Raw genomic sequence first — 26992 nt, forward strand, 5'->3', positions numbered from 1 at the left:
TTTCAGTCTCTTCATGTTTTTGAACACTACGTCATGCTCTTCCTATTTTTCAGACCGTTTCATGCTCCTCATATTTTTGACACCTTTTGAAGCTCTTCATATATTTCACACGTTTTGAAGCTCTTCATATTTTTCACACCTTTTCAGGCGCTTCATGTTTTTGAACACCGTTTCATGCTCCTCCTGTTTTTCAGAACGTTTCATGCTCCTCATATTTTCGACACCTTTTGAAGCTCTTCATATATTTCACACCTTTTCAGGCTCTTCATGTTTTTCAACACCGCTTCGTGCTCCTCCTATTTTTGAGACCGTTACGTGCTCCTCATATTTTTGACCGTTTTGAAGCTCTTCATATATTTCACACGTTTTCAGGCTCTTCATGTTTTTCAACACCGCTTCATGCTCCTCCTATTTTTCAGACAGTTTCATACTCTTAATATTTTTGACAGCTTTTGAAGCTCTTCATATATTTCACACCTTTTCAGCCTCGTCATGTTTTCAACACCGTTTCATGCTCCTCCTATTTTTCAGACCGTTTCATGATCCTCATATTTTTGACACCTTTTGAAGCTCTTCATATATTTCAAACTTTTTCAGGCTCTTCATGTTTTTCAACACCGCTTCATGCTGCTCATATTTTTCACACCTTTTGAAGTTTTTCATATATTTCACACCTTTTCAAGCTCTTCATGTTTTTGAACACCGCTTCATGCTCCTCATAATTTTAACACCTTTTGAAGCTCTTCATATTTTTCATACCTTTTGAAGCTCTTCATATTATTCAAACATTTTCAGACTCATCATGTGTTCAACACCGTTTCATGCTCCTCCTATATTTCAGACCGTTTCATGCTCCTCATATTTTGATACCTTTTGAAGCTCTTCATATTTTTCACACCTTTTCAGGGTCTTCATTTTTTTCAACACAGCTTCCTGCTCCTCCTATTTTTCAAACCTTTTCATGCTTTTGATATTTTTACACCATTTGAAGCTCTTCACATTGTTCACACCATTTTATGCTCTTCATCTTTTTCAAAACCGTTTCATGCTCCTCCTATTATTCAGACTGTTTCATGCTCCTCATATTTTTGACACCTTTTGAAGCTCTTCATATTTTTCACACCTTTTCAAGCTCTTCATGTTTTTCAACACCGCTTCATGCTCCTCCTATTTTTCAGACCGTTTCAAGCTCCTCATATTTTTGACACCTTTTGAAGCTCTTCATATTTTTCACAGCTTTTCAAGCTCTTCATGTTTTTCAACACCACTCCATGCTCTTCCAACTTTTCAGACCGTTTCATGCTCATCTCATTTTTGACACCTTTTGAAGCTCTTCATATTTTTCACACCTTTTGAAGCTCTTCATATTTTCACACCTTTTCAGGCTCTTCATGTTTTTCAACACCGCTTCATGCTCCTCCTATTTTTCAGAAAGTTTCATGCTCCTCATATTTTTGACACCTTTTGAAGCTCTTCATATATTTCACACCTTTTCAGGCTCTTCATGTTTTTCAACACCGTTTCATTCTACTCCTATTTTTCAATCGTTTTATTTCCTCATATATTTGACATCTTTTGAAGCTCTTCATATTTTTCACACCTTTTCATGCTCGTCATCTTTTTAAAAACCGTTTAATGCGTATCCTGTCTTTCAAACTGTTTCATGCTCCTCCTATTTTTCAGTCGTTTCATGCTTCTCATATTTTTGAAACCTTTTTAAGCTCTTCATATTTTTCACAGCTTTTCAGGCTCTCCATGTTTTTCATCACCACTTCATGCTCCTCCTATTTTTCAGACAGTTTCATGCTCCTCATATTTTTGACATTTTTTGAAGCTCTTCATATTTTTCAAACCTTCTCAAGATCTTCATGTTTTTTACCACCTCTTCATGCTCCTCCTATTTTTCAGACCGTTTCATGCTTCTCATATTTTTGACACCTTTTGAAGCTCTTCATATTTTTGACACCTTTTCATGCTCTTCATCTTTTTCAAAACCGTTTCATTCTCATCGTAATTTTCAGACTGTTTCATGCTCCTCATATTTTTGACAACTTTTGAAGCTCTTCATTTTTTTCACACCTTTTCAGGCTCTTCATGTTTTTCAACACCGCTTCATGCTCCTCCTATTTTTCAGACCGTTTCATGCTTCTCATATTTTTGACACCGTTTGAAGTTGTTCATATTTTTCACACCTTTTCATTCTCTTCATCTTTTTCAAAACCGATTCATTCTCATCCTAATTTTCAGATTGTGTCATGCTCCTCATATTTTTGACAACTTTTGAAGCTCTTCATATTTTTCACACATTTTCAGGCTCTTCATGTTTTCTACACCGCTTCATGCTCCTCCTATTTTTCAGTCGTTTCATGCCTCTCATATTTTTGAAACCTTTTGAAGCTCTTCATGTTTTAACAGCTTTTCAGGCTCTGCATGTTTTTCATCACCACTTCATGCTCCTCCTATTTTTCAGAGCGTTTCATTCTCCTCATGTTTTTGACACCTTTTGAAGCTCTTCATATTTTTCACACCTTTTCAGGCTCTTCATGTTTTGACCACCACTTCATGCTCCTCCTATTTTTCAGACCATTTCATGCTCCTCATATTTTTGACACCTTTTGAAGCTCTTCATATATTTCACACATTTTCAGGCTCTTCATGTTTTTGAAGACCGCTTCATGCTCCTCCTATTTTTCAGACTGTTTCATGCTCCTCATATTTTTGACAAATTTGAAGCTCTTCATATATTTCACACCTTTTCAGGCTCTTCATGTTTTACAACACCGAATCATGCTCCTCCAATTTTTCAGTCGTTTCATGCTTCTAATATTTTTGACACGTTTTGAAGCTTTCACATTTTTCACACGTTTTCAGTCTCTTCATATTTTTCAACACCGCTTCATGCTTCTCCTATTTTTCAGACCGATTCATGCTCCTCATATTTTGACACGTTTTGAAGCTCTTCATATTTTTCACCCCTTTTCAGGCTTTTCATGTTTTTCAACTCCGCTTCATGCTCCTCCTGTTTTTCAGACTGTCTCATGCTCCTCATATTTATGAGACCTTTTGAAGCTCTTCATATTTTTGACACCTTTTCAGGCTCTTCATGTTTTTGAACTGCATTTCATGCTCCTCCTATTTTGCAGACTGTTTCATGCTCCTCATATTTTTGACACCTTTTGAAGCTCCTCATATTTTTCACACCTCTTCAGGCTCGTCATGTTTTTCAACACCGCTTCATGCTTCTCCTATTTTTCAGACCGTTTTATGCTCCTCATATTTTTGACACGTTTTGAAGCTCTTCATATTTTTCACACCTTTTAAGGCTCTCCATGTTTTTAAACACCGCTTCACTCTCCTCCTATTTTTCAGAATGTTTCATGCTCCTCATATTTTTCACACCTTTTGAAGGTATTCATAATTTTCACACCTTTTCAGGCTCTTAATATTTTTGACCAATGTTTCATGCTGCTCCTATTTTTCAGACCGCTTCATACTCCTCATATTTTTGACACCTTTTGAAGCTCTTCATGTTTTTCACAGCTTTTCAGGCTCTTCATGTTTTTAATCACCGCTTCATGCTCCTCCTATTTTTCACTCGTTTCATGCTTCTCATATTTTTGACACCTTTTGTAGCTCTTCATATTTTTCACACCTTTTCAGTTTCTCCATGTTTTTGAACACTGCTTCATGCTCCTCCTATTTTTCAGACCGTTTCATACTCCACATATTTTTGAAATTGTTTCAGGGTCCTCATATTTTTGACATGTTTGGAAGCTCTTCATATTTTTCATACCTTTTCAGGCTCTTCATGTTTTTCATAATCGCTTCATGCTCCTCCTATTTTTCAGACCGTTTCATGCTCCTCATATTTTTGAAACATTTTGAAGCTCCTCCTATTTTTCACACCTTCTCAGGCTCTTCATGTTTTTCAACACCGCTTCATGCTCCTCCTATTTTTCAGTCCCATTTCATGCTCCTAATATTTTTGACACCTTTTGAAACTCTTCATATTTTTCACACCATTTCATGCTCTTCATATTTTTCAACACCGCTTCATGCTCCTCCTCTTTTTCAGACCGTTTAACGCTCCCCCTATTTTTCAAACAGTTTCATGCTCCTCATATATTTGACAGCTTTTGAAGCTCTTCATACTTTTCACACTTTTTCAGGATCTTCATGTTTTTGAACACCGCTTAAAGCTCTTGCTCTTTTTCAGACCGTTTCATTCTCCTCATATTTTGACACATTTTGAAGCTCCACCTATTTTTCACACCTTTTCAGGCTCTTCATGTTTTCCACACTGCTTCATTTTCCTCCTATTTTTCAGACCGTTTCATTCTCCTCATATTTTTGACACCTTTTGAAGCTCCTCCTATTTTTCACAACTTTTCAGGCTCTTCATCTTTTTCAACACCGCTTCTTGCTCCTCCTATTTTTCAGACCTTTTAATGCTCCTCATGTATTTCACATCCATTGAAGCTCTTCATATTTTTCACACCTTTTCAGGCTCTTCATGTATTTGAACAACGTTTCATGCTCCTCCTATTTGTCAGACCGTTTAATGATCCTCATTTATTTCACATCTTTTCAAACACTTCATATTTTTCACACCTTTACAGGCTCTTCATATTTTTGAACAACGTTTCACGCTCCTCCTATTTTTCAGACCGTTTCATGCTCCTCATGTATTTCACACCTTTTGAAGCTCTTTCTATTTTTCACACCTTTTCAGGCTCTTCATGTTTTTCCACACCGTTTCATGCTCCTCCTTTTTTTTCAGACCATTTCATGCTCCTCCTATTTTCCAAACCGTTTCATGTTCCACATACTTTTGACACCTTTTCAAGCTCTTCATATTTTTCACAACTTTTCAGGCTCTTCATCTTTTTCAAAACCGCTTCATGCTCCTCCTATTTTCAGACTGTTTCACGCTCCTCATATTTTTGACACGTTTTGAAGCTCTTCATATTTTTCACACCTTTTCAGGCTCTTCATGTTATTCAACACTGCTTCATGCTCCTCCTATTTTTAAGACCGTTTCATGCTCCTCATATATTTGACAGGTTTTGAGACTCTTCATATTTTTCACACCTTTCCATGCTCTTCATGATTTTGAACACCGTTTCATGCTCCTCCTTTTTCAGAAGGTTTCATGCTGCTCATATTTCTGACACCTTTTGAGGCTCTTCATATTTTTCACACCTTTTGAAGTTCTTCGTATTTTTCAAACGTTTTCAGGCTCTTCATGTTTTTCAACACCACTTCATGATCCTCCTATTTTTCAGACCGTTTCATGCTACTCATATTTTTCACACCTTCTGAAGCTCTTCATATTTTTCACACCTTTTCAGGCTCTTCATATTTTTGAACACCACTTCAGGCTCCTCCTATTGTTCAGACCGTTTCATGCTCCTTATATATTCACACCTTTTGAAGCTCTTCATAATTTTCACACCTTTTCAGGCTCTTCATGTTTTTCACACATTTTCAGGCTCTTCATGTTTTTGAACACCGTTTCATGCTCCTCCTAATTTTCAGACCGTTTCATGCTCCTCATATTTTTGACAGCTTTTGAAGCTCTTCATATTTTTCACACCTTTTCAGGCTCTTCAGGTTTTTGAACCCAGCTTCATGCTCCTCCTATTTTTCAGACCGTTTCATGCTCCTCATGTATTTCACACTCTTTGAAGCTCTCCATATTTTTCATACCTTTTCAAGCTCTTCATGTTTTTAAACACCGTTTCATGCTCCTCCTATTTTTCAGACCGTTTCATGCTCCTCATATTTTTGACTCCTTTCGAAGCGCTTCATATTTTTCACATATTTTCAGGCTCTTCATGTTTTTGAACACCGCTTCTTGCTACTCCTTTTCAGAATGTTTCATGCTCCTCATATTTTTTACACCTTTTGGAGCTTTTCATATTTTTCACACCTTTTCAGGCTCTTCTTGTTTTTCAACACCACTTCATGCTCCTCCTATTTTTCAGACGGTTTTTTTCTCCTCATATTTTTGCCACCTTTTGAAGCTCTTCATATTTTTCACATCTTTTCAGGCTCTTCATGTATTTGAACACCGTTTCATGCTCCTCCTATATTTAAGGACGTTTCATGCTCCTCATATTTTTGACACCTTTTGAAGCTCTTCATATTTTTCACACTTTTTCAGGCTATTCATGTTTTTCAACACCGCTTCATGATCCTCCTATTCTTCAGACCGTTTCATGCTCCAAATATTTTTCACACCTTTTATAGCTCTTCATATTTTCCACACCTTTTCAGGCTCTTCATGTTTTTCAACACCGCTTCATGATCCTCCTATTCTTCAGACCGTTTCATGCTCCAAATATTTTTCACACCTTTTATAGCTCTTCATATTTTTCACACCTTTTCAGGCTCTTTTTGTTTTTCAACACCACTTCATTCTCTTCCTATTTTTCATACCGTTTCATGCTCCTCATATTTTTGACACATTTGAAGCTCTTCATATTTCTCACACCTTTTCAGGCTCTTCAAGTTTTTCAACACCACTTCATGCTCCTCCTATTTGTCAGACCATTTCATGCTCATCTCATTTTTTACACCTTTTGAAGATCTTCATATTTTTCACACTTTTGAAGTTCTTCATATTTTTCACAGGTTTTCAGGTTCTACCTGTTTTTCAACACTGCTTCATGCTCCTCCTATTTTTCACACCTTTTCATGCTCCTCATATTTTTGACTCGTTTGAGGCTCTTCATATTTTTCACACCTTTCCAGGCTCTTCATGTTTTTGAACACCATTTCATGCTACTCTTTTTTCAGAACCTTTCATTCTCCTCATATTTTTGACACCTTTTGAAGCTCTTCATATTTTTCACACCTTTTCAGGCTCTTCATGTTTTTTAACACCACTTCCTGCTCATCCTATTTTTCAGAAAGTTTCATGCTTCTCATATTTTTGACATCTTTTGAAGCTCCTCATATTTTTCACACCTTTTGAAGCTCTTCATATTTTTCACACTTTTTCAGGCTCTTCATGTTTTTCAACACCGCTTCATGATCCTCCTATTCTTCAGACCTTTTCATGCCCCAAATATTTTTCACACCTTTTATAGCTCTTCATATTTTCCACACCTTTTCAGGCTCTTCATGTTTTTCAACACCGCTTCATGATCCTCCTATTCTTCAGACCGTTTCATGCTCCAAATATTTTTCACACCTTTTATAGCTCTTCATATTTTTCACACCTTTTCAGGCTCTTCATGTTTTTCAACACCACTTCATTCTCTTCCTATTTTTCATACCGTTTCATGCTCCTCATATTTTTGACACATTTGAAGCTCTTCATATTTTTCACACCTTTTCAGGCTCTTCAAGTTTTTCAACACCACTTCATGCTCCTCCTATTTGTCAGACCATTTCATGCTCATCTCATTTTTTACATCTTTTGAAGCTCTTCATATTTTTCACACTTTTGAAGTTCTTCATATTTTTCACAGGTTTTCAGGTTCTACCTGTTTTTCAACACTGCTTCATGCTCCTCCTATTTTTCACACCTTTTCATGCTCCTCATATTTTTGACTCGTTTGAGGCTCTTCATATTTTTCACACCTTTCCAGGCTCTTCATGTTTTTGAACAACATTTCATGCTACTCTTTTTTAGAACCTTTCATGCTCCTCATATTTTTGACACCTTTTGAAGCTCTTCATATTTTTCACACCTTTTCAGGCTATTCTTGTTTTTCAACACCGCTTCATGCTCCTCCTATTTTTCAAACCGTTTCATGCTCCTCATATTTTTGACAAGTTTTGAATCTCTTCATAATATTCACGTCTTTTCAGGCTCTTCATATTTTTCAACACCGCTTCGTGCTCCTCTTATTTTTCAGACCGTTTCATGCTCCTCGTATTTTTGACAACTTTAGAAGCTCCTCCTATTTTTCATACATTTTCAGGCTCTTCATATTTTTCAACACCGCTTCATTCTCCTCCTATTTTTCAGACCGGTTCATGCTTCTCCAATTTTTCACACCTTTTGAAGCTCTTCATATGTTTCACATATTTTCTGGCTCTTCATGTTTTTCAACACCGCTTCATGCTCCTCCTATTTTTCAAACCGTTTCATGCTCCTCATATTTTTGACACCTTTTGAAGCTCTTCAAATTTTTCACACCTTTTCAGGCTCTTCTTGTTTTTCAACACCGTTTCATGCTACTCCTAATTTTGACACATTTTGAAGCTCTTCATATTTTTCACACCATTTCAGGCTCTTCATGTTTTTCAACATAACTTCATGCTCCTCCTCTTTTTCAGAACGTTTCATGCTCCTCATGTTTTTGACACCTTTTGAATCTCTTCATATTTTTCACACCTTTTGAATCTCTTCATTGTTTCACACCTTTTCAGGCTCTTCATGTTTAAACACCGTTTCATGCTCCTCCTATTTTTCAGAACGTTTCATGCTCCTCATTTTTTTGAAACCTTTTGAAGCTCCTCATATTTCTCACACGTTTTCAGGCTCTTCATGTTTTTCAAAGCTGCTTCATGCTCCTCCTATTTTTCAGACCATTTCATACTCCTCATATTTATGACAGCTTTTGAAGCTCTTCATATTTTTCACCCCTTTTCACGCTCTTTATGTTTTTCAACACCACTTCATGCTCCTCCTAATTTTCAGACCGTTTCATGCTCCTCATATTTTTGACACCGTTAAAGCTCTTCATATTTTTCTCACCTTTTCAGGCTCGTCTAGTTTTTGAACACCGTTTAATGCTACTCCTATTTTTGACACATTTTTAAGCTTTTCATATTTTTCAAACCTTTTCATGCTCATCATGTTTTTCAACACCATTTCATGCTCCTCCGATTTTTTAGACTGTTTCATGCTCCTCATATTTTTGACACCTTTTGAAGCTCTTCATATTTTTCCCACCTTTTCAGGCTCTTCATGTTTTTTAACACCACTTCCTGCTCCTCCTATTTTTCAGAAATTTTCATGCTTCTCATATTTTTGACATCTTTTGAAGCTCCTCATATTTTTCACACCTTTTGAAGCTCTTCATATTTTTCACACCTTTTCAGGCTCTTCATGTTTTTCAACACCGTTTCATGCTTCTCCTATTTTTCAGACTGTTTCAAACTCCTCATATTTTTGACACCTTTTGAAGCTCTTCATATATTTCACACCTTTTCAGGCTCTTCATGTTTTTGAACACCGTTTCATGCTCCTCCTATATTTCAGACCATTTCATGCTCCTCATATTTTTGACACGTTTTGAAGCTCTTCATATTTTTCATACTTTTTCAGGCTCTACATGTTTTTGAACACTGCTTCATGCTCCTCCTCTTTTTTGGACGGTTTCATGCTGCTCATATTTTTGACCCATTTTGAAGCTCTTCATATATTTCACACCTTTTCAGGCTCTTCATGTGTTTGAACACCGTTTCATGCTCCTTCTATTTTTGAGACAGTTTCATGCTCCTCATATTTTTGACACATTTTGAAGCTCTTCCTGTCTTTCACACCTTTTCAGGCTCTTCATGTTTTCAACACCCATTCATGCTCCTCCTATTTTTCAGACTGTTTCATGCTTCCCATATTTTTGACACCTTTTGAAGCTCTTCATATTTTTCACAGCTTTTCACGCTCTTCATGTTTTTCAACACCGTTTCTTGCTCCTCCTATTTTTCAGACCATTTCATGCTCCTCATATTTTTCACACCTTATGAAGCTCTTCATATTTTTCACACCATTTCAGGATTCATGATTTTGAACACCGCTTCATGCTCCTCCTATTTTTCAGACCGTTTCATCCTCCTCATATTCTTGACACCTTGTGGAGCTCTTCATATTCTTCACACCTTTTCAGGCTCTTCATGTTTGTCAACACCGCTTCATCCTACTATTATTTTTCAGACCGTTTCATGCTCCTCATATTTTTCACACCTTTTGAAGCTCTTCATGTTTTTCACACCATTTCAGGCTTCATGATTTTGAACACCGTTTGATGCTTCTCCTATTTTTCAGACTGTTTCAAACTCCTCATGTTTTTGACACCTTTTGAAGCTTTTCATATTTTTCACACCTTTTCAGGCTCTTCATGTTTTTGAACACCGTTTCATGCTCCTCCTATATTTCAGACTGTTTCATGGTCATCATATTTTTGACAGCTTTTGAAGCTCTTCATATTTTCCACACCTTTTCAGGCTCCTCATGCTTTTCTACACCACTTCATGCTCTTCCTGTTTTTCAGACCGTTTCATGCTCTTCATATTTTTGACACCTTTTGAGGCTCTTCATATTTTTCACACTTTTTCAGGCTCTTTATGTTTGTCAACACCGCTTCATCCTCCTCTTATTTTTCAGACCGTTTCATGCTCCTCATATTTTTCACACCTTGTGAAGCTGTTCATATTTTTCACACCATTTCAGACTTCATGTTTTTGAACACCGCTTCATGCTCCTCCTACATTTCAGACCGTTTCATGCTCCGCATATTTTTGACACGTTTTGAAGCTCTTCATATAATTCAAACCATTTAAAGCTCTTAATATTTATCACACGTTTTCAAGCTCTTCATGTTTTTCAACACCACTTCTTGCTCCTCCTATTTTTCAGACCGTTTCATGCTCCTCATATTTTTACAGCTTTTGAAGCTCTTCATATTTTTCACACCTTTTCAGGCTCTTCAGGTTTTTGAACCCAGCTTCATGCTCCTCCTAATTTTCAGACCGTTTCATGCTCCTCATGTATTTCACACTCTTTGAAGCTCTGCATATTTTTCACACCTTTTCAGGCTCTTCATGTTTTTCAGCACCTCTTCATGCTCCTCCTATTTTTCACAGCGTTTCATGCTCCTCATATTTTTGACATGTTTTGAGGCTCTTCATATTTTTCACACGTTTTGAAGCTCTTCTCATTTTTCACACTTTTTCAGGCTCTTCATGTTTTTCAACACCGCTTCTGCTCCTCCTATTTTTCAGACCATTTCATGCTCCTCATATTTTTGACACGTTTTGAGGGTCTTCATATTTTTCACACCTTTACAGGCTCTTCATGTTTTTGAACACCGTTTCATGCTCTTCCTATTTTTCAGACCGTTTCATGCTCCTCATATTTTTGACACGTTTTGAGAGTCTTCATATTTTTCACACCTTTACAGGCTCTTCATGTTTTTCAACACCGCTTCATGTTCCTCCTATTTTTCAGACCGTTTCATGTTCCTCATATTTTTGACACCTTTGAAAGCTCTTCATATATTTCACACCTTTTCAGGCTCTTCATGTTTTTCAACACCACGTCATGCTCCTCCTATTTTTCAGACCGTTTAATGCATATCTCATTTTTGACACCTTTTGAAGCTCTTCATATAATTCAAACCATTTAAAGCTCTTTATATTTATCACACGTTTTCAATCTCTTCATGTTTTTCAACACCACTTCTTGCTCCTCCTATTTTTCAGACCGTTTCATGCTCCTCATATTTTTGACACCTTTTAAAGCTCTTCATAATTTTCACACCTTTTCAGGCTCTTCATGTTTTTGAACATCGCTTTATCCTCCTCCTGTTTTTCAGACAGATTCATGCTCCTCATATTTTTCACACCTTTTGAAGCTCTTGATATTTTTCACACCTTTTCAGGCTTTTCATTTTTTTCAACACCGCTTCAAGCTCCTCCTATTTTTGAGACCGTTTCATGCTCCTCATATTTTTGACACCTTATGAAGCTCTTCATATTTTTCACTCCTTTTCAGGCTCTTCATGTTTTTCAACAGCACTTCATTGTCCTCCTATTTTTCAGATCGTTTCATGCTCATCTCATTTTTTACACCTTTTGAAGCTCTTCATATTTTTCACACCTTTTCAGGCTCTTCATGTTTTTCAACACTGCTTCATGCTCCTCCTATTTTTCAGACCGTTTCATGCTCCTAATATTTTGAGACGTTTTGAGGCTCTTCATATTTTTCACACCTTTCCAGGCTCTTTATGTTTTTGAACAGCGTTTCATGCTACTCTTTTTCAGAACGTTTCATGCTCTTCATATTTTTGAAACCTTTTGAAGCTCTTCATATTTTTCACACCTTTTCTGGCTCTTCTTGTTTTTCAACAAAGCTTCACGCTCCTCCTATATTTCAGACCGCTTCATGCTCCTCATATATTTGACAGCTTTTGAACCTCTTCATATTTTTCACACCTTTTAAGGCTCTTCATGTTTTTGAACACAGCTTCATGCTCCTCCTATTTTTCAGACCGTTTCTTTCTCCTCATATTTTTGACACCTTTTGAAGCTCTTCATATTTTTCACAACTTTTCAGGCTCTTCATGTTTTTCAACACCGTTTCATGATCCCCTGTTTTTCAGATGGTTTCATGCTCCTCATATTTTTGACAGCTTTTGAAACTCTTCATATATTTCATACCTTTTCAGTATGTTCAAGTTTTGAACACCGCTTCATGCTCCTCATATTTTTCAAACCTTTTGAAACTCTTCATATTTTTTACACATTTTGATGCTCTTCCGATATTTCACACCTTTTCACGCTCTTCATGTTTTCAACAGTGTTTCATGCTCCTCATATTTTTCACACCTTTTGAAACTCTTCATATTTTTCAAACATTTTGAGGCTCTTCATATATTTCACAACTTTTCAGGCTCTTCATGTGTTTCAACACCGTTTCAAGCTCCTCATATTTTTCACACCTTTTGAAGCTCTTCATATTTTTCACACTTTTTCAGGCTCTTCATGTTTTTCAACACCGCTTCATGATCCTCCTATTCTTCAGACCTTTTCATGCCCCAAATATTTTTCACACCTTTTATAGCTCTTCATATTTTCCACACCTTTTCAGGCTCTTTATGTTTTTCAACACCGCTTCATGATCCTCCTATTCTTCAGACCGTTTCATGCTCCAAATATTTTTCACACCTTTTATAGCTCTTCATATTTTTCACACCTTTTCAGGCTCTTCATGTTTTTCAACACCACTTCATTCTCTTCCTATTTTTCATACCGTTTCATGCTCCTCATATTTTTGACACATTTGAAGCTCTTCATATTTTTCACACCTTTTCAGGCTCTTCAAGTTTTTCAACACCACTTCATGCTCCTCCTATTTGTCAGACCATTTCATGCTCATCTCATTTTTTACATCTTTTGAAGCTCTTCATATTTTTCACACTTTTGAAGTTCTTCATATTTTTCACAGGTTTTCAGGTTCTACCTGTTTTTCAACACTGCTTCATGCTCCTCCTATTTTTCACACCTTTTCATGCTCCTCATATTTTTGACTCGTTTGAGGCTCTTCATATTTTTCACACCTTTCCAGGCTCTTCATGTTTTTGAACAACATTTCATGCTACTCTTTTTTAGAACCTTTCATGCTCCGCATATTTTTGACACGTTTTGAAGCTCTTCATATAATTCAAACCATTTAAAGCTCTTAATATTTATCACACGTTTTCAAGCTCTTCATGTTTTTCAACACCACTTCTTGCTCCTCCTATTTTTCAGACCGTTTCATGCTCCTCATATTTTTACAGCTTTTGAAGCTCTTCATATTTTTCACACCTTTTCAGGCTCTTCAGGTTTTTGAACCCAGCTTCATGCTCCTCCTAATTTTCAGACCGTTTCATGCTCCTCATGTATTTCACACTCTTTGAAGCTCTGCATATTTTTCACACCTTTTCAGGCTCTTCATGTTTTTCAGCACCTCTTCATGCTCCTCCTATTTTTCACAGCGTTTCATGCTCCTCATATTTTTGACATGTTTTGAGGCTCTTCATATTTTTCACACGTTTTGAAGCTCTTCTCATTTTTCACACTTTTTCAGGCTCTTCATGTTTTTCAACACCGCTTCTGCTCCTCCTATTTTTCAGACCATTTCATGCTCCTCATATTTTTGACACGTTTTGAGGGTCTTCATATTTTTCACACCTTTACAGGCTCTTCATGTTTTTGAACACCGTTTCATGCTCTTCCTATTTTTCAGACCGTTTCATGCTCCTCATATTTTTGACACGTTTTGAGAGTCTTCATATTTTTCACACCTTTACAGGCTCTTCATGTTTTTCAACACCGCTTCATGTTCCTCCTATTTTTCAGACCGTTTCATGTTCCTCATATTTTTGACACCTTTGAAAGCTCTTCATATATTTCACACCTTTTCAGGCTCTTCATGTTTTTCAACACCACGTCATGCTCCTCCTATTTTTCAGACCGTTTAATGCATATCTCATTTTTGACACCTTTTGAAGCTCTTCATATAATTCAAACCATTTAAAGCTCTTTATATTTATCACACGTTTTCAATCTCTTCATGTTTTTCAACACCACTTCTTGCTCCTCCTATTTTTCAGACCGTTTCATGCTCCTCATATTTTTGACACCTTTTAAAGCTCTTCATAATTTTCACACCTTTTCAGGCTCTTCATGTTTTTGAACATCGCTTTATCCTCCTCCTGTTTTTCAGACAGATTCATGCTCCTCATATTTTTCACACCTTTTGAAGCTCTTGATATTTTTCACACCTTTTCAGGCTTTTCATTTTTTTCAACACCGCTTCAAGCTCCTCCTATTTTTGAGACCGTTTCATGCTCCTCATATTTTTGACACCTTATGAAGCTCTTCATATTTTTCACTCCTTTTCAGGCTCTTCATGTTTTTCAACAGCACTTCATTGTCCTCCTATTTTTCAGATCGTTTCATGCTCATCTCATTTTTTACACCTTTTGAAGCTCTTCATATTTTTCACACCTTTTCAGGCTCTTCATGTTTTTCAACACTGCTTCATGCTCCTCCTATTTTTCAGACCGTTTCATGCTCCTAATATTTTGAGACGTTTTGAGGCTCTTCATATTTTTCACACCTTTCCAGGCTCTTTATGTTTTTGAACAGCGTTTCATGCTACTCTTTTTCAGAACGTTTCATGCTCTTCATATTTTTGAAACCTTTTGAAGCTCTTCATATTTTTCACACCTTTTCTGGCTCTTCTTGTTTTTCAACAAAGCTTCACGCTCCTCCTATATTTCAGACCGCTTCATGCTCCTCATATATTTGACAGCTTTTGAACCTCTTCATATTTTTCACACCTTTTAAGGCTCTTCATGTTTTTGAACACAGCTTCATGCTCCTCCTATTTTTCAGACCGTTTCTTTCTCCTCATATTTTTGACACCTTTTGAAGCTCTTCATATTTTTCACAACTTTTCAGGCTCTTCATGTTTTTCAACACCGTTTCATGATCCCCTGTTTTTCAGATGGTTTCATGCTCCTCATATTTTTGACAGCTTTTGAAACTCTTCATATATTTCATACCTTTTCAGTATGTTCAAGTTTTGAACACCGCTTCATGCTCCTCATATTTTTCAAACCTTTTGAAACTCTTCATATTTTTTACACATTTTGATGCTCTTCCGATATTTCACACCTTTTCACGCTCTTCATGTTTTCAACAGTGTTTCATGCTCCTCATATTTTTCACACCTTTTGAAACTCTTCATATTTTTCAAACATTTTGAGGCTCTTCATATATTTCACAACTTTTCAGGCTCTTCATGTGTTTCAACACCGTTTCAAGCTCCTCATATTTTTCACACCTTTTGAAGCTCTTCATATTTTTCACACTTTTTCAGGCTCTTCATGTTTTTCAACACCGCTTCATGATCCTCCTATTCTTCAGACCTTTTCATGCCCCAAATATTTTTCACACCTTTTATAGCTCTTCATATTTTCCACACCTTTTCAGGCTCTTTATGTTTTTCAACACCGCTTCATGATCCTCCTATTCTTCAGACCGTTTCATGCTCCAAATATTTTTCACACCTTTTATAGCTCTTCATATTTTTCACACCTTTTCAGGCTCTTCATGTTTTTCAACACCACTTCATTCTCTTCCTATTTTTCATACCGTTTCATGCTCCTCATATTTTTGACACATTTGAAGCTCTTCATATTTTTCACACCTTTTCAGGCTCTTCAAGTTTTTCAACACCACTTCATGCTCCTCCTATTTGTCAGACCATTTCATGCTCATCTCATTTTTTACATCTTTTGAAGCTCTTCATATTTTTCACACTTTTGAAGTTCTTCATATTTTTCACAGGTTTTCAGGTTCTACCTGTTTTTCAACACTGCTTCATGCTCCTCCTATTTTTCACACCTTTTCATGCTCCTCATATTTTTGACTCGTTTGAGGCTCTTCATATTTTTCACACCTTTCCAGGCTCTTCATGTTTTTGAACAACATTTCATGCTACTCTTTTTTAGAACCTTTCATGCTCCTCATATTTTTGACACCTTTTGAAGCTCTTCATATTTTTCACACCTTTTCAGGCTATTCTTGTTTTTCAACACCGCTTCATGCTCCTCCTATTTTTCAAACCGTTTCATGCTCCTCATATTTTTGACAAGTTTTGAATCTCTTCATAATATTCACGTCTTTTCAGGCTCTTCATATTTTTCAACACCGCTTCGTGCTCCTCTTATTTTCAGACCGTTTCATGCTCCTCGTATTTTTGACAACTTTAGAAGCTCCTCCTATTTTTCATACATTTTCAGGCTCTTCATATTTTTCAACACCGCTTCATTCTCCTCCTATTTTTCAGACCGGTTCATGCTCCTCCAATTTTTCACACCTTTTGAAGCTCTTCATATGTTTCACATATTTTCTGGCTCTTCATGTTTTTCAACACCGCTTCATGCTCCTCCTATTTTTCAAACCGTTTCATGCTCCTCATATTTTTGACACCTTTTGAAGCTCTTCAAATTTTTCACACCTTTTCAGGCTCTTCTTGTTTTTCAACACCGTTTCATGCTACTCCTAATTTTGACACATTTTGAAGCTCTTCATATTTTTCACACCATTTCAGGCTCTTCATGTTTTTCAACATAACTTCATGCTCCTCCTCTTTTTCAGAACGTTTCATGCTCCTCATGTTTTTGACACCTTTTGAATCTCTTCATATTTTTCACACCTTTTGAATCTCTTCATTGTTTCACACCTTTTCAGGCTCTTCATGTTTAAACACCGTTTCATGCTCCTCCTATTTTTCAGAACGTTTCATGCTCCTCATTTTTTTGAAACCTTTTGAAGCTCCTCATATTTCTCACACGTTTTCAGGCTCTTCATGTTTTTCAAAGCTGCTTCATGCTCCTCCTATTTTTCAGACCATTTCATACTCCTCATATTTATGACAGCTTTTGAAGCTCTTCATATTTTTCACCCCTTTTCACGCTCTTTATGTTTTTCAACACCACTTCATGCTCCTCCTAATTTTCAGACCGTTTCATGCTCCTCATATTTTTGACACCGTTAAAGCTCTTCATATTTTTCTCACCTTTTCAGGCTCGTCTAGTTTTTGAACACCGTTTAATGCTACTCCTATTTTTGACACATTTTTAAGCTTTTCATATTTTTCAAACCTTTTCATGCTCATCATGTTTTTCAACACCATTTCATGCTCCTCCGATTTTTTAGACTGTTTCATGCTCCTCATATTTTTGACACCTTTTGAAGCTCTTCATATTTTTCCCACCTTTTCAGGCTCTTCATGTTTTTTAACACCACTTCCTGCTCCTCCTATTTTTCAGAAAGTTTCATGCTTCTCATATTTTTGACATCTTTTGAAGCTCCTCATATTTTTCACACCTTTTGAAGCTCTTCATATTTTTCACACCTTTTCAGGCTCTTCATGTTTTTCAACACCGTTTCATGCTTCTCCTATTTTTCAGACTGTTTCAAACTCCTCATATTTTTGACACCTTTTGAAGCTCTTCATATATTTCACACCTTTTCAGGCTCTTCATGTTTTTGAACACCGTTTCATGCTCCTCCTATATTTCAGACCATTTCATGCTCCTCATATTTTTGACACGTTTTGAAGCTCTTCATATTTTTCATACTTTTTCAGGCTCTACATGTTTTTGAACACTGCTTCATGCTCCTCCTCTTTTTTGGACGGTTTCATGCTGCTCATATTTTTGACCCATTTTGAAGCTCTTCATATATTTCACACCTTTTCAGGCTCTTCATGTGTTTGAACACCGTTTCATGCTCCTCCTATTTTTGAGACAGTTTCATGCTCCTCATATTTTTGACACATTTTGAAGCTCTTCCTGTCTTTCACACCTTTTCAGGCTCTTCATGTTTTCAACACCCATTCATGCTCCTCCTATTTTTCAGACTGTTTCATGCTTCCCATATTTTTGACACCTTTTGAAGCTCTTCATATTTTTCACAGCTTTTCACGCTCTTCATGTTTTTCAACACCGTTTCTTGCTCCTCCTATTTTTCAGACCATTTCATGCTCCTCATATTTTTCACACCTTATGAAGCTCTTCATATTTTTCACACCATTTCAGGATTCATGATTTTGAACACCGCTTCATGCTCCTCCTATTTTTCAGACCGTTTCATCCTCCTCATATTCTTGACACCTTGTGGAGCTCTTCATATTCTTCACACCTTTTCAGGCTCTTCATGTTTGTCAACACCGCTTCATCCTACTATTATTTTTCAGACCGTTTCATGCTCCTCATATTTTTCACACCTTTTGAAGCTCTTCATGTTTTTCACACCATTTCAGGCTTCATGATTTTGAACACCGTTTGATGCTTCTCCTATTTTTCAGACTGTTTCAAACTCCTCATGTTTTTGACACCTTTTGAAGCTTTTCATATTTTTCACACCTTTTCAGGCTCTTCATGTTTTTGAACACCGTTTCATGCTCCTCCTATATTTCAGACTGTTTCATGGTCATCATATTTTTGACAGCTTTTGAAGCTCTTCATATTTTCCACACCTTTTCAGGCTCCTCATGCTTTTCTACACCACTTCATGCTCTTCCTATTTTTCAGACCGTTTCATGCTCTTCATATTTTTGACACCTTTTGAGGCTCTTCATATTTTTCACACTTTTTCAGGCTCTTTATGTTTGTCAACACCGCTTCATCCTCCTCTTATTTTTCAGACCGTTTCATGCTCCTCATATTTTTCACACCTTGTGAAGCTGTTCATATTTTTCACACCATTTCAGACTTCATGTTTTTGAACACCGCTTCATGCTCCTCCTACATTTCAAACCGTTTCATGCTCCGCATATTTTTGACACGTTTTGAAGCTCTTCATATAATTCAAACCATTTAAAGCTCTTAATATTTATCACACGTTTTCAAGCTCTTCATGTTTTTCAACACCACTTCTTGCTCCTCCTATTTTTCAGACCGTTTCATGCTCCTCATATTTTTACAGCTTTTGAAGCTCTTCATATTTTTCACACCTTTTCAGGCTCTTCAGGTTTTTGAACCCAGCTTCATGCTCCTCCTATTTTTCAGACCGTTTCATGCTCCTCATGTATTTCACACTCTTTGAAGCTCTGCATATTTTTCACACCTTTTCAGGCTCTTCATGTTTTTCAGCACCTCTTCATGCTCCTCCTATTTTTCACAGCGTTTCATGCTCCTCATATTTTTGACATGTTTTGAGGCTCTTCATATTTTTCACACGTTTTGAAGCTCTTCTCATTTTTCACACTTTTTCAGGCTCTTCATGTTTTTCAACACCGCTTCTGCTCCTCCTATTTTTCAGACCATTTCATGCTCCTCATATTTTTGACACGTTTTGAGGGTCTTCATATTTTTCACACCTTTACAGGCTCTTCATGTTTTTGAACACCGTTTCATGCTCTTCCTATTTTTCAGACCGTTTCATGCTCCTCATATTTTTGACACGTTTTGAGAGTCTTCATATTTTTCACACCTTTACAGGCTCTTCATGTTTTTCAACACCGCTTCATGTTCCTCCTATTTTTCAGACCGTTTCATGTTCCTCATATTTTTGACACCTTTGAAAGCTCTTCATATATTTCACACCTTTTCAGGCTCTTCATGTTTTTCAACACCACGTCATGCTCCTCCTATTTTTCAGACCGTTTAATGCATATCTCATTTTTGACACCTTTTGAAGCTCTTCATATAATTCAAACCATTTAAAGCTCTTTATATTTATCACACGTTTTCAATCTCTTCATGTTTTTCAACACCACTTCTTGCTCCTCCTATTTTTCAGACCGTTTCATGCTCCTCATATTTTTGACACCTTTTAAAGCTCTTCATAATTTTCACACCTTTTCAGGCTCTTCATGTTTTTGAACATCGCTTTATCCTCCTCCTGTTTTTCAGACAGATTCATGCTCCTCATATTTTTCACACCTTTTGAAGCTCTTGATATTTTTCACACCTTTTCAGGCTTTTCATTTTTTTTACACCGCTTCAAGCTCCTCCTATTTTTGAGACCGTTTCATGCTCCTCATATTTTTGACACCTTATGAAGCTCTTCATATTTTTCACTCCTTTTCAGGCTCTTCATGTTTTTCAACAGCACTTCATTGTCCTCCTATTTTTCAGATCGTTTCATGCTCATCTCATTTTTTACACCTTTTGAAGCTCTTCATATTTTTCACACCTTTTCAGGCTCTTCATGTTTTTCAACACTGCTTCATGCTCCTCCTATTTTTCAGACCGTTTCATGCTCCTAATATTTTGAGACGTTTTGAGGCTCTTCATATTTTTCACACCTTTCCAGGCTCTTTATGTTTTTGAACAGCGTTTCATGCTACTCTTTTTCAGAACGTTTCATGCTCTTCATATTTTTGAAACCTTTTGAAGCTCTTCATATTTTTCACACCTTTTCTGGCTCTTCTTGTTTTTCAACAAAGCTTCACGCTCCTCCTATATTTCAGACCGCTTCATGCTCCTCATATATTTGACAGCTTTTGAACCTCTTCATATTTTTCACACCTTTTAAGGCTCTTCATGTTTTTGAACACAGCTTCATGCTCCTCCTATTTTTCAGACCGTTTCTTTCTCCTCATATTTTTGACACCTTTTGAAGCTCTTCATATTTTTCACAACTTTTCAGGCTCTTCATGTTTTTCAACACCGTTTCATGATCCCCTGTTTTTCAGATGGTTTCATGCTCCTCATATTTTTGACAGCTTTTGAAACTCTTCATATATTTCATACCTTTTCAGTATGTTCAAGTTTTGAACACCGCTTCATGCTCCTCATATTTTTCAAACCTTTTGAAACTCTTCATATTTTTTACACATTTTGATGCTCTTCCGATATTTCACACCTTTTCACGCTCTTCATGTTTTCAACAGTGTTTCATGCTCCTCATATTTTTCACACCTTTTGAAACTCTTCATATTTTTCAAACATTTTGAGGCTCTTCATATATTTCACAACTTTTCAGGCTCTTCATGTGTTTCAACACCGTTTCATGCTCCTCATATTTTTCATACCTTTTGAAGCTCTTCATATTTTTCACACCTTTTCAGTATCTTCAAGTTTTGAACACCGCTTCATGCTCCTCATATTTTTCACACCTTTTGAAACTCTTCATATTTTTTACACGTTTTGAAGCTCTTCATATTTCACACCTTTTCCCGTTCTTCATGTGTTTCATCACCGTTTCATGCTCCTCCTATTTTTCAGACCGTTTCATGCTCCTCATATTTTTGAACCTTTTGAAGCTCTTCATATTTTTAACACCTTTTGAGGCTCTTGATATATTTAACACCTTTTCTGGCTCTTCATATTTTTCACACCTTTACAGGCTCTTCATGTTTTTCAACAGCACTTCATGCTCCGCCAATTTTTGAGACATTTCATGATCCTCATATTTTTCACACCATTTCAGCCTCTTCATGTTTTTGAACACTGCTTCATGCTCCTCCTATTTTTCAAACTGTTTCATGCTCCTCATATTTTTGACACCTTTTGAAGCTCTTCATATTTTTCACACCTTTTCAGGCTCTTCATGTATTCAACATCTTTTCATGCTCCTCCTATTTTTCAGACCGTTTCATCCTCCTCATATTTTTGACATATTTTGAAGCTCTTCATATTTTTCACACCGCCTCATACTCCTCTTATTTTTCAGATCGTTTCATGCTCCTCATATTTTTGACACCTTTTGAAGCTCTTCATATTTTTCCAACCTTTTCAGGCTCTTCATGTTTTTCAACAGCGCTTCATGCTCCTCCTATTTTTCAGACCGTTTCATGCTACTCATATTTCTCACACCTTCTGAAGCTGTTCATATTGTTCACATATTTTCAGGCTCTTCATGTTTTTGAATACCGCTTCATGCTCCTCCTATTTTTCAGCCCGTTTCATGCTCCTCATATTTTTGACACCTTTTGAAGCTCTTAATATTTTTCACAGCTTTTCAGGCTCTTCATATTTTTCAACACCGTTTCATGCTCCTCCTATTTTTAAGACCGTTTCATGCTCCTCATATTTTTGACACCTTTTGAAGCTCTTCATATTTTCACACATTTTCTGGCTATTCATGTTTTCAAACACCGTTTCATGCTCCTCATATTTTTCACACCTTTTGAAGCTCTTCATATTTTTCACACCTTTTCAGTATCTTCAAGTTTTGAACACCGTTTCATGCTCTTCCTATTTTTAAGACCGTTTCATGCTCCTCATATTTTTGACACCTTTTGAAGCTCTTCATATATTTCACACCTTTTCAGGCTCTTCATGTTTTTCAACACCGCTTCATGCTCCTCCTATTTTTCAAACCGTTTCATGCTCCTCATATTTTTTACACCATTTGAAGCTATTCATATTTTTCGCACCTTTTCAGGCTCTTCATATTTTTCAACAGCGCTTCATGCTCCTCCTATTTTTCAGACCGTTTCATGGTACTCATAATTTTCACACATTTTGAAGCTCTTCATATTGTTCACATATTTTCAGTCTCTTCATGTTTTTGAACACTACGTCATGCTCTTCCTATTTTTCAGACCGTTTCATGCTCCTCATATTTTTGACACCTTTTGAAGCTCTTCATATATTTCACACGTTTTGAAGCTCTTCATATTTTTCACACCTTTTCAGGCGCTTCATGTTTTTGAACACCGCTTTGTGCTCCTCCTATTTTTGAGACCGTTACGTGCTCCTCATATTTTTGACCGTTTTGAAGCTCTTCATATATTTCACACGTTTTCAGGCTCTTCATGTTTTTCAACACCGCTTCATGCTCCTCCTATTTTTCAGACAGTTTCATACTCTTAATATTTTTGACACCTTTTGAAGCTCTTCATATATTTCACACCTTTTCAGCCTCGTCATATTTTCAACACCGTTTCATGCTCCTCCTATTTTTCAGACCGTTTCATGGTCCTCATATTTTTGACACCTTTTGAAGCTCTTCATATATTTCAAACTTTTTCAGGCTCTTCATGTTTTTCAACACCGCTTCATGCTGCTCATATTTTTCACACCTTTTGAAGTTTTTCATATATTTCACACCTTTTCAAGCTCTTCATGTTTTTGAACACCGCTTCATGCTCCTCATAATTTTAACACCTTTTGAAGCTCTTCATATTTTTCATACCTTTTGAAGCTCTTCATATTATTCAAACATTTTCAGGCTCATCATGTGTTCAACACCGTTTCATGCTCCTCCTATATTTCAGACCGTTTCATGCTCCTCATATTTTGATACCTTTTGAAGCTCTTCATATTTTTCACACCTTTTCAGGGTCTTCATTTTTTTCAACACAGCTTCCTGCTCCTCCTATTTTTCAAACCTTTTCATGCTTTTGATATTTTTACACCATTTGAAGCTCTTCACATTGTTCACACCATTTTATGCTCTTCATCTTTTTCAAAACCGTTTCATGCTCCTCCTATTATTCAGACTGTTTCATGCTCCTCATATTTTTGACACCTTTTGAAGCTCTTCATATTTTTCACACCTTTTCAGGCTCTTCATGTTTTTCAACACCGCTTCATGCTCCTCCTATTTTTCAGACCGTTTCAAGCTCCTCATATTTTTGACACCTTTTGAAGCTCTTCATATTTTTCACAGCTTTTCAAGCTCTTCATGTTTTTCAACACCACTCCATGCTCTTCCAACTTTTCAGACCGTTTCATGCTCATCTCATTTTTGACACCTTTTGAAGCTCTTCATATTTTTCACACCTTTTGAAGCTCTTCATATTTTCACACCTTTTCAGGCTCTTCATGTTTTTCAACACCGCTTCATGCTCTTCCTATTTTTCAGATAGTTTCATGCTCCTCATATTTTTGACACCTTTTGAAGCTCTTCATATATTTCACACCTTTTCAGGCTCTTCATGTTTTTCAACACCGTTTCATTCTACTCCTATTTTTCAATCGTTTTATTTCCTCATATATTTGACATCTTTTGAAGCTCTTCATATTTTTCACACCTTTTAATGCTCTTCATCTTTTTAAAAACCGTTTAATGCGTATCCTGTCTTTCAAACTGTTTCATGCTCCTCCTATTTTTCAGTCGTTTCATGCTTCTCATATTTTTGAAACCTTTTTAAGCTCTTCATATTTTTCACAGCTTTTCAGGCTCTTCATGTTTTTCATCACCACTTCATGCTCCTCCTATTTTTCAGACAGTTTCATGCTCCTCATATTTTTGACATTTTTTGAAGCTCTTCATATTTTTCAAACCTTCTCAAGATCTTCATGTTTTTTACCACCGCTTCACGCTCCTCCTATTTTTCAGACCGTTTCATGCTTCTCATATTTTTGACACCTTTTGAAGCTCTTCATATTTTTGACACCTTTTCATGCTCTTCATCTTTTTCAAAACCGTTTCATTCTCATCGTAATTTTCAGACTGTTTCATGCTCCTCATATTTTTGACAACTTTTGAAGCTCTTCATTTTTTTCACACCTTTTCAGGCTCTTCATGTTTTTCAACACCGCTTCATGCTCCTCCTATTTTTCAGACCGTTTCATGCTTCTCATATTTTTGACACCGTTTGAAGTTGTTCATATATTTCACACCTTTTCATTCTCTTCATCTTTTTCAAAACCGATTCATTCTCATCCTAATTTTCAGATTGTGTCATGCTCCTCATATTTTTGACAACTTTTGAAGCTCTTCATATTTGTCACACATTTTCAGGCTCTTCATGTTTTCTACACCGCTTCATGCTCCTCCTATTTTTCAGTCGTTTCATGCCTCTCATATTTTTGAAACCTTTTGAAGCTCTTCATGTTTTAACAGCTTTTCAGGCTCTGCATGTTTTTCATCACCACTTCATGCTCCTCCTATTTTTCAGAGCGTTTCATTCTCCTCATGTTTTTGACACCTTTTGAAGCTCTTCATATTTTTCACACCTTTTCAGGCTCTTCATGTTTTGACCACCACTTCATGCTCCTCCTACTTTTCAGACCATTTCATACTCCTCATATTTTTGACACCTTTTGAAGCTCTTCATATATTTCACACATTTTCAGGCTCTTCATGTTTTTGAAGACCGCTTCATGCTCCTCCTATTTTTCAGACTGTTTCATGCTCCTCATATTTTTGACAAATTTGAAGCTCTTCATATATTTCACACCTTTTCAGGCTCTTCATGTTTTACAACACCGAATCATGCTCCTCCAATTTTTCAGTCGTTTCATGCTTCTAATATTTTTGACACGTTTTGAAGCTTTCACATTTTTCACACGTTTTCAGTCTCTTCATATTTTTCAACACCGCTTCATGCTTCTCCTATTTTTCAGACCGATTCATGCTCCTCATATTTTGACACGTTTTGAAACTCTTCATATTTTTCACCCCTTTTCAGGCTTTTCATGTTTTTCAACTCCGCTTCATGCTCCTCCTGTTTTTCAGACTGTCTAATGCTCCTCATATTTTTGAGACCTTTTGAAGCTCTTCATATTTTTGACACCTTTTCAGGCTCTTCATGTTTTTGAACTGCATTTCATGCTCCTCCTATTTTGCAGACTGTTTCATGCTCCTCATATTTTTGACACCTTTTGAAGCTCCTCATATTTTTCACACCTCTTCAGGCTCGTCATGTTTTTCAACACCGCTTCATGCTTCTCCTATTTTTCAGACCGTTTTATGCTCCTCATATTTTTGACACGTTTTGAAGCTCTTCATATTTTTCACACCTTTTAAGGCTCTCCATGTTTTTAAACACCGCTTCACTCTCCTCCTATTTTTCAGAATGTTTCATGCTCCTCATATTTTTCACACCTTTTGAAGGTATTCATAATTTTCACACCTTTTCAGGCTCTTAATATTTTTGACCAATGTTTCATGCTGCTCCTATTTTTCAGACCGCTTCATACTCCTCATATTTTTGACACCTTTTGAAGCTCTTCATGTTTTTCACACCTTTTCAGGCTCTTCATGTTTTTAATCACCGCTTCATGCTCCTCCTATTTTTCACTCGTTTCATGCTTCTCATATTTTTGACACCTTTTGTAGCTCTTCATATTTTTCACACCTTTTCAGTTTCTCCATGTTTTTGAACACTGCTTCATGCTCCTCCTATTTTTCAGACCGTTTCATACTCCACATATTTTTGAAATTGTTTCAGGGTCCTCATATTTTTGACATGTTTGGAAGCTCTTCATATTTTTCATACCTTTTCAGGCTCTTCATGTTTTTCATAATCGCTTCATGCTCCTCCTATTTTTCAGACCGTTTCATGCTCCTCATATTTTTGAAACCTTTTGAAGCTCCTCCTATTTTTCACACCTTCTCAGGCTCTTCATGTTTTTCAACACCGCTTCATGCTCCTCCTATTTTTCAGTCCCATTTCATGCTCCTAATATTTTTGACACCTTTTGAAACTCTTCATATTTTTCACACCATTTCATGCTCTTCATATTTTTCAACACCGCTTCATGCTCCTCCTCTTTTTCAGACCGTTTAACGCTCCCCCTATTTTTCAAACAGTTTCATGCTCCTCATATATTTGACAGCTTTTGAAGCTCTTCATACTTTTCACACTTTTTCAGGATCTTCATGTTTTTGAACACCGCTTAAAGCTCTTGCTCTTTTTCAGACCGTTTCATTCTCCTCATATTTTGACACATTTTGAAGCTCCACCTATTTTTCACACCTTTTCAGGCTCTTCATGTTTTCCACACTGCTTCATTTTCCTCCTATTTTTCAGACCGTTTCATTCTCCTCATATTTTTGACACCTTTTG

Source organism: Dama dama, chromosome 11, assembly GCF_033118175.1.
Source record: "Dama dama isolate Ldn47 chromosome 11, ASM3311817v1, whole genome shotgun sequence".
NCBI classification, from domain to species: domain Eukaryota; kingdom Metazoa; phylum Chordata; class Mammalia; order Artiodactyla; family Cervidae; genus Dama; species Dama dama.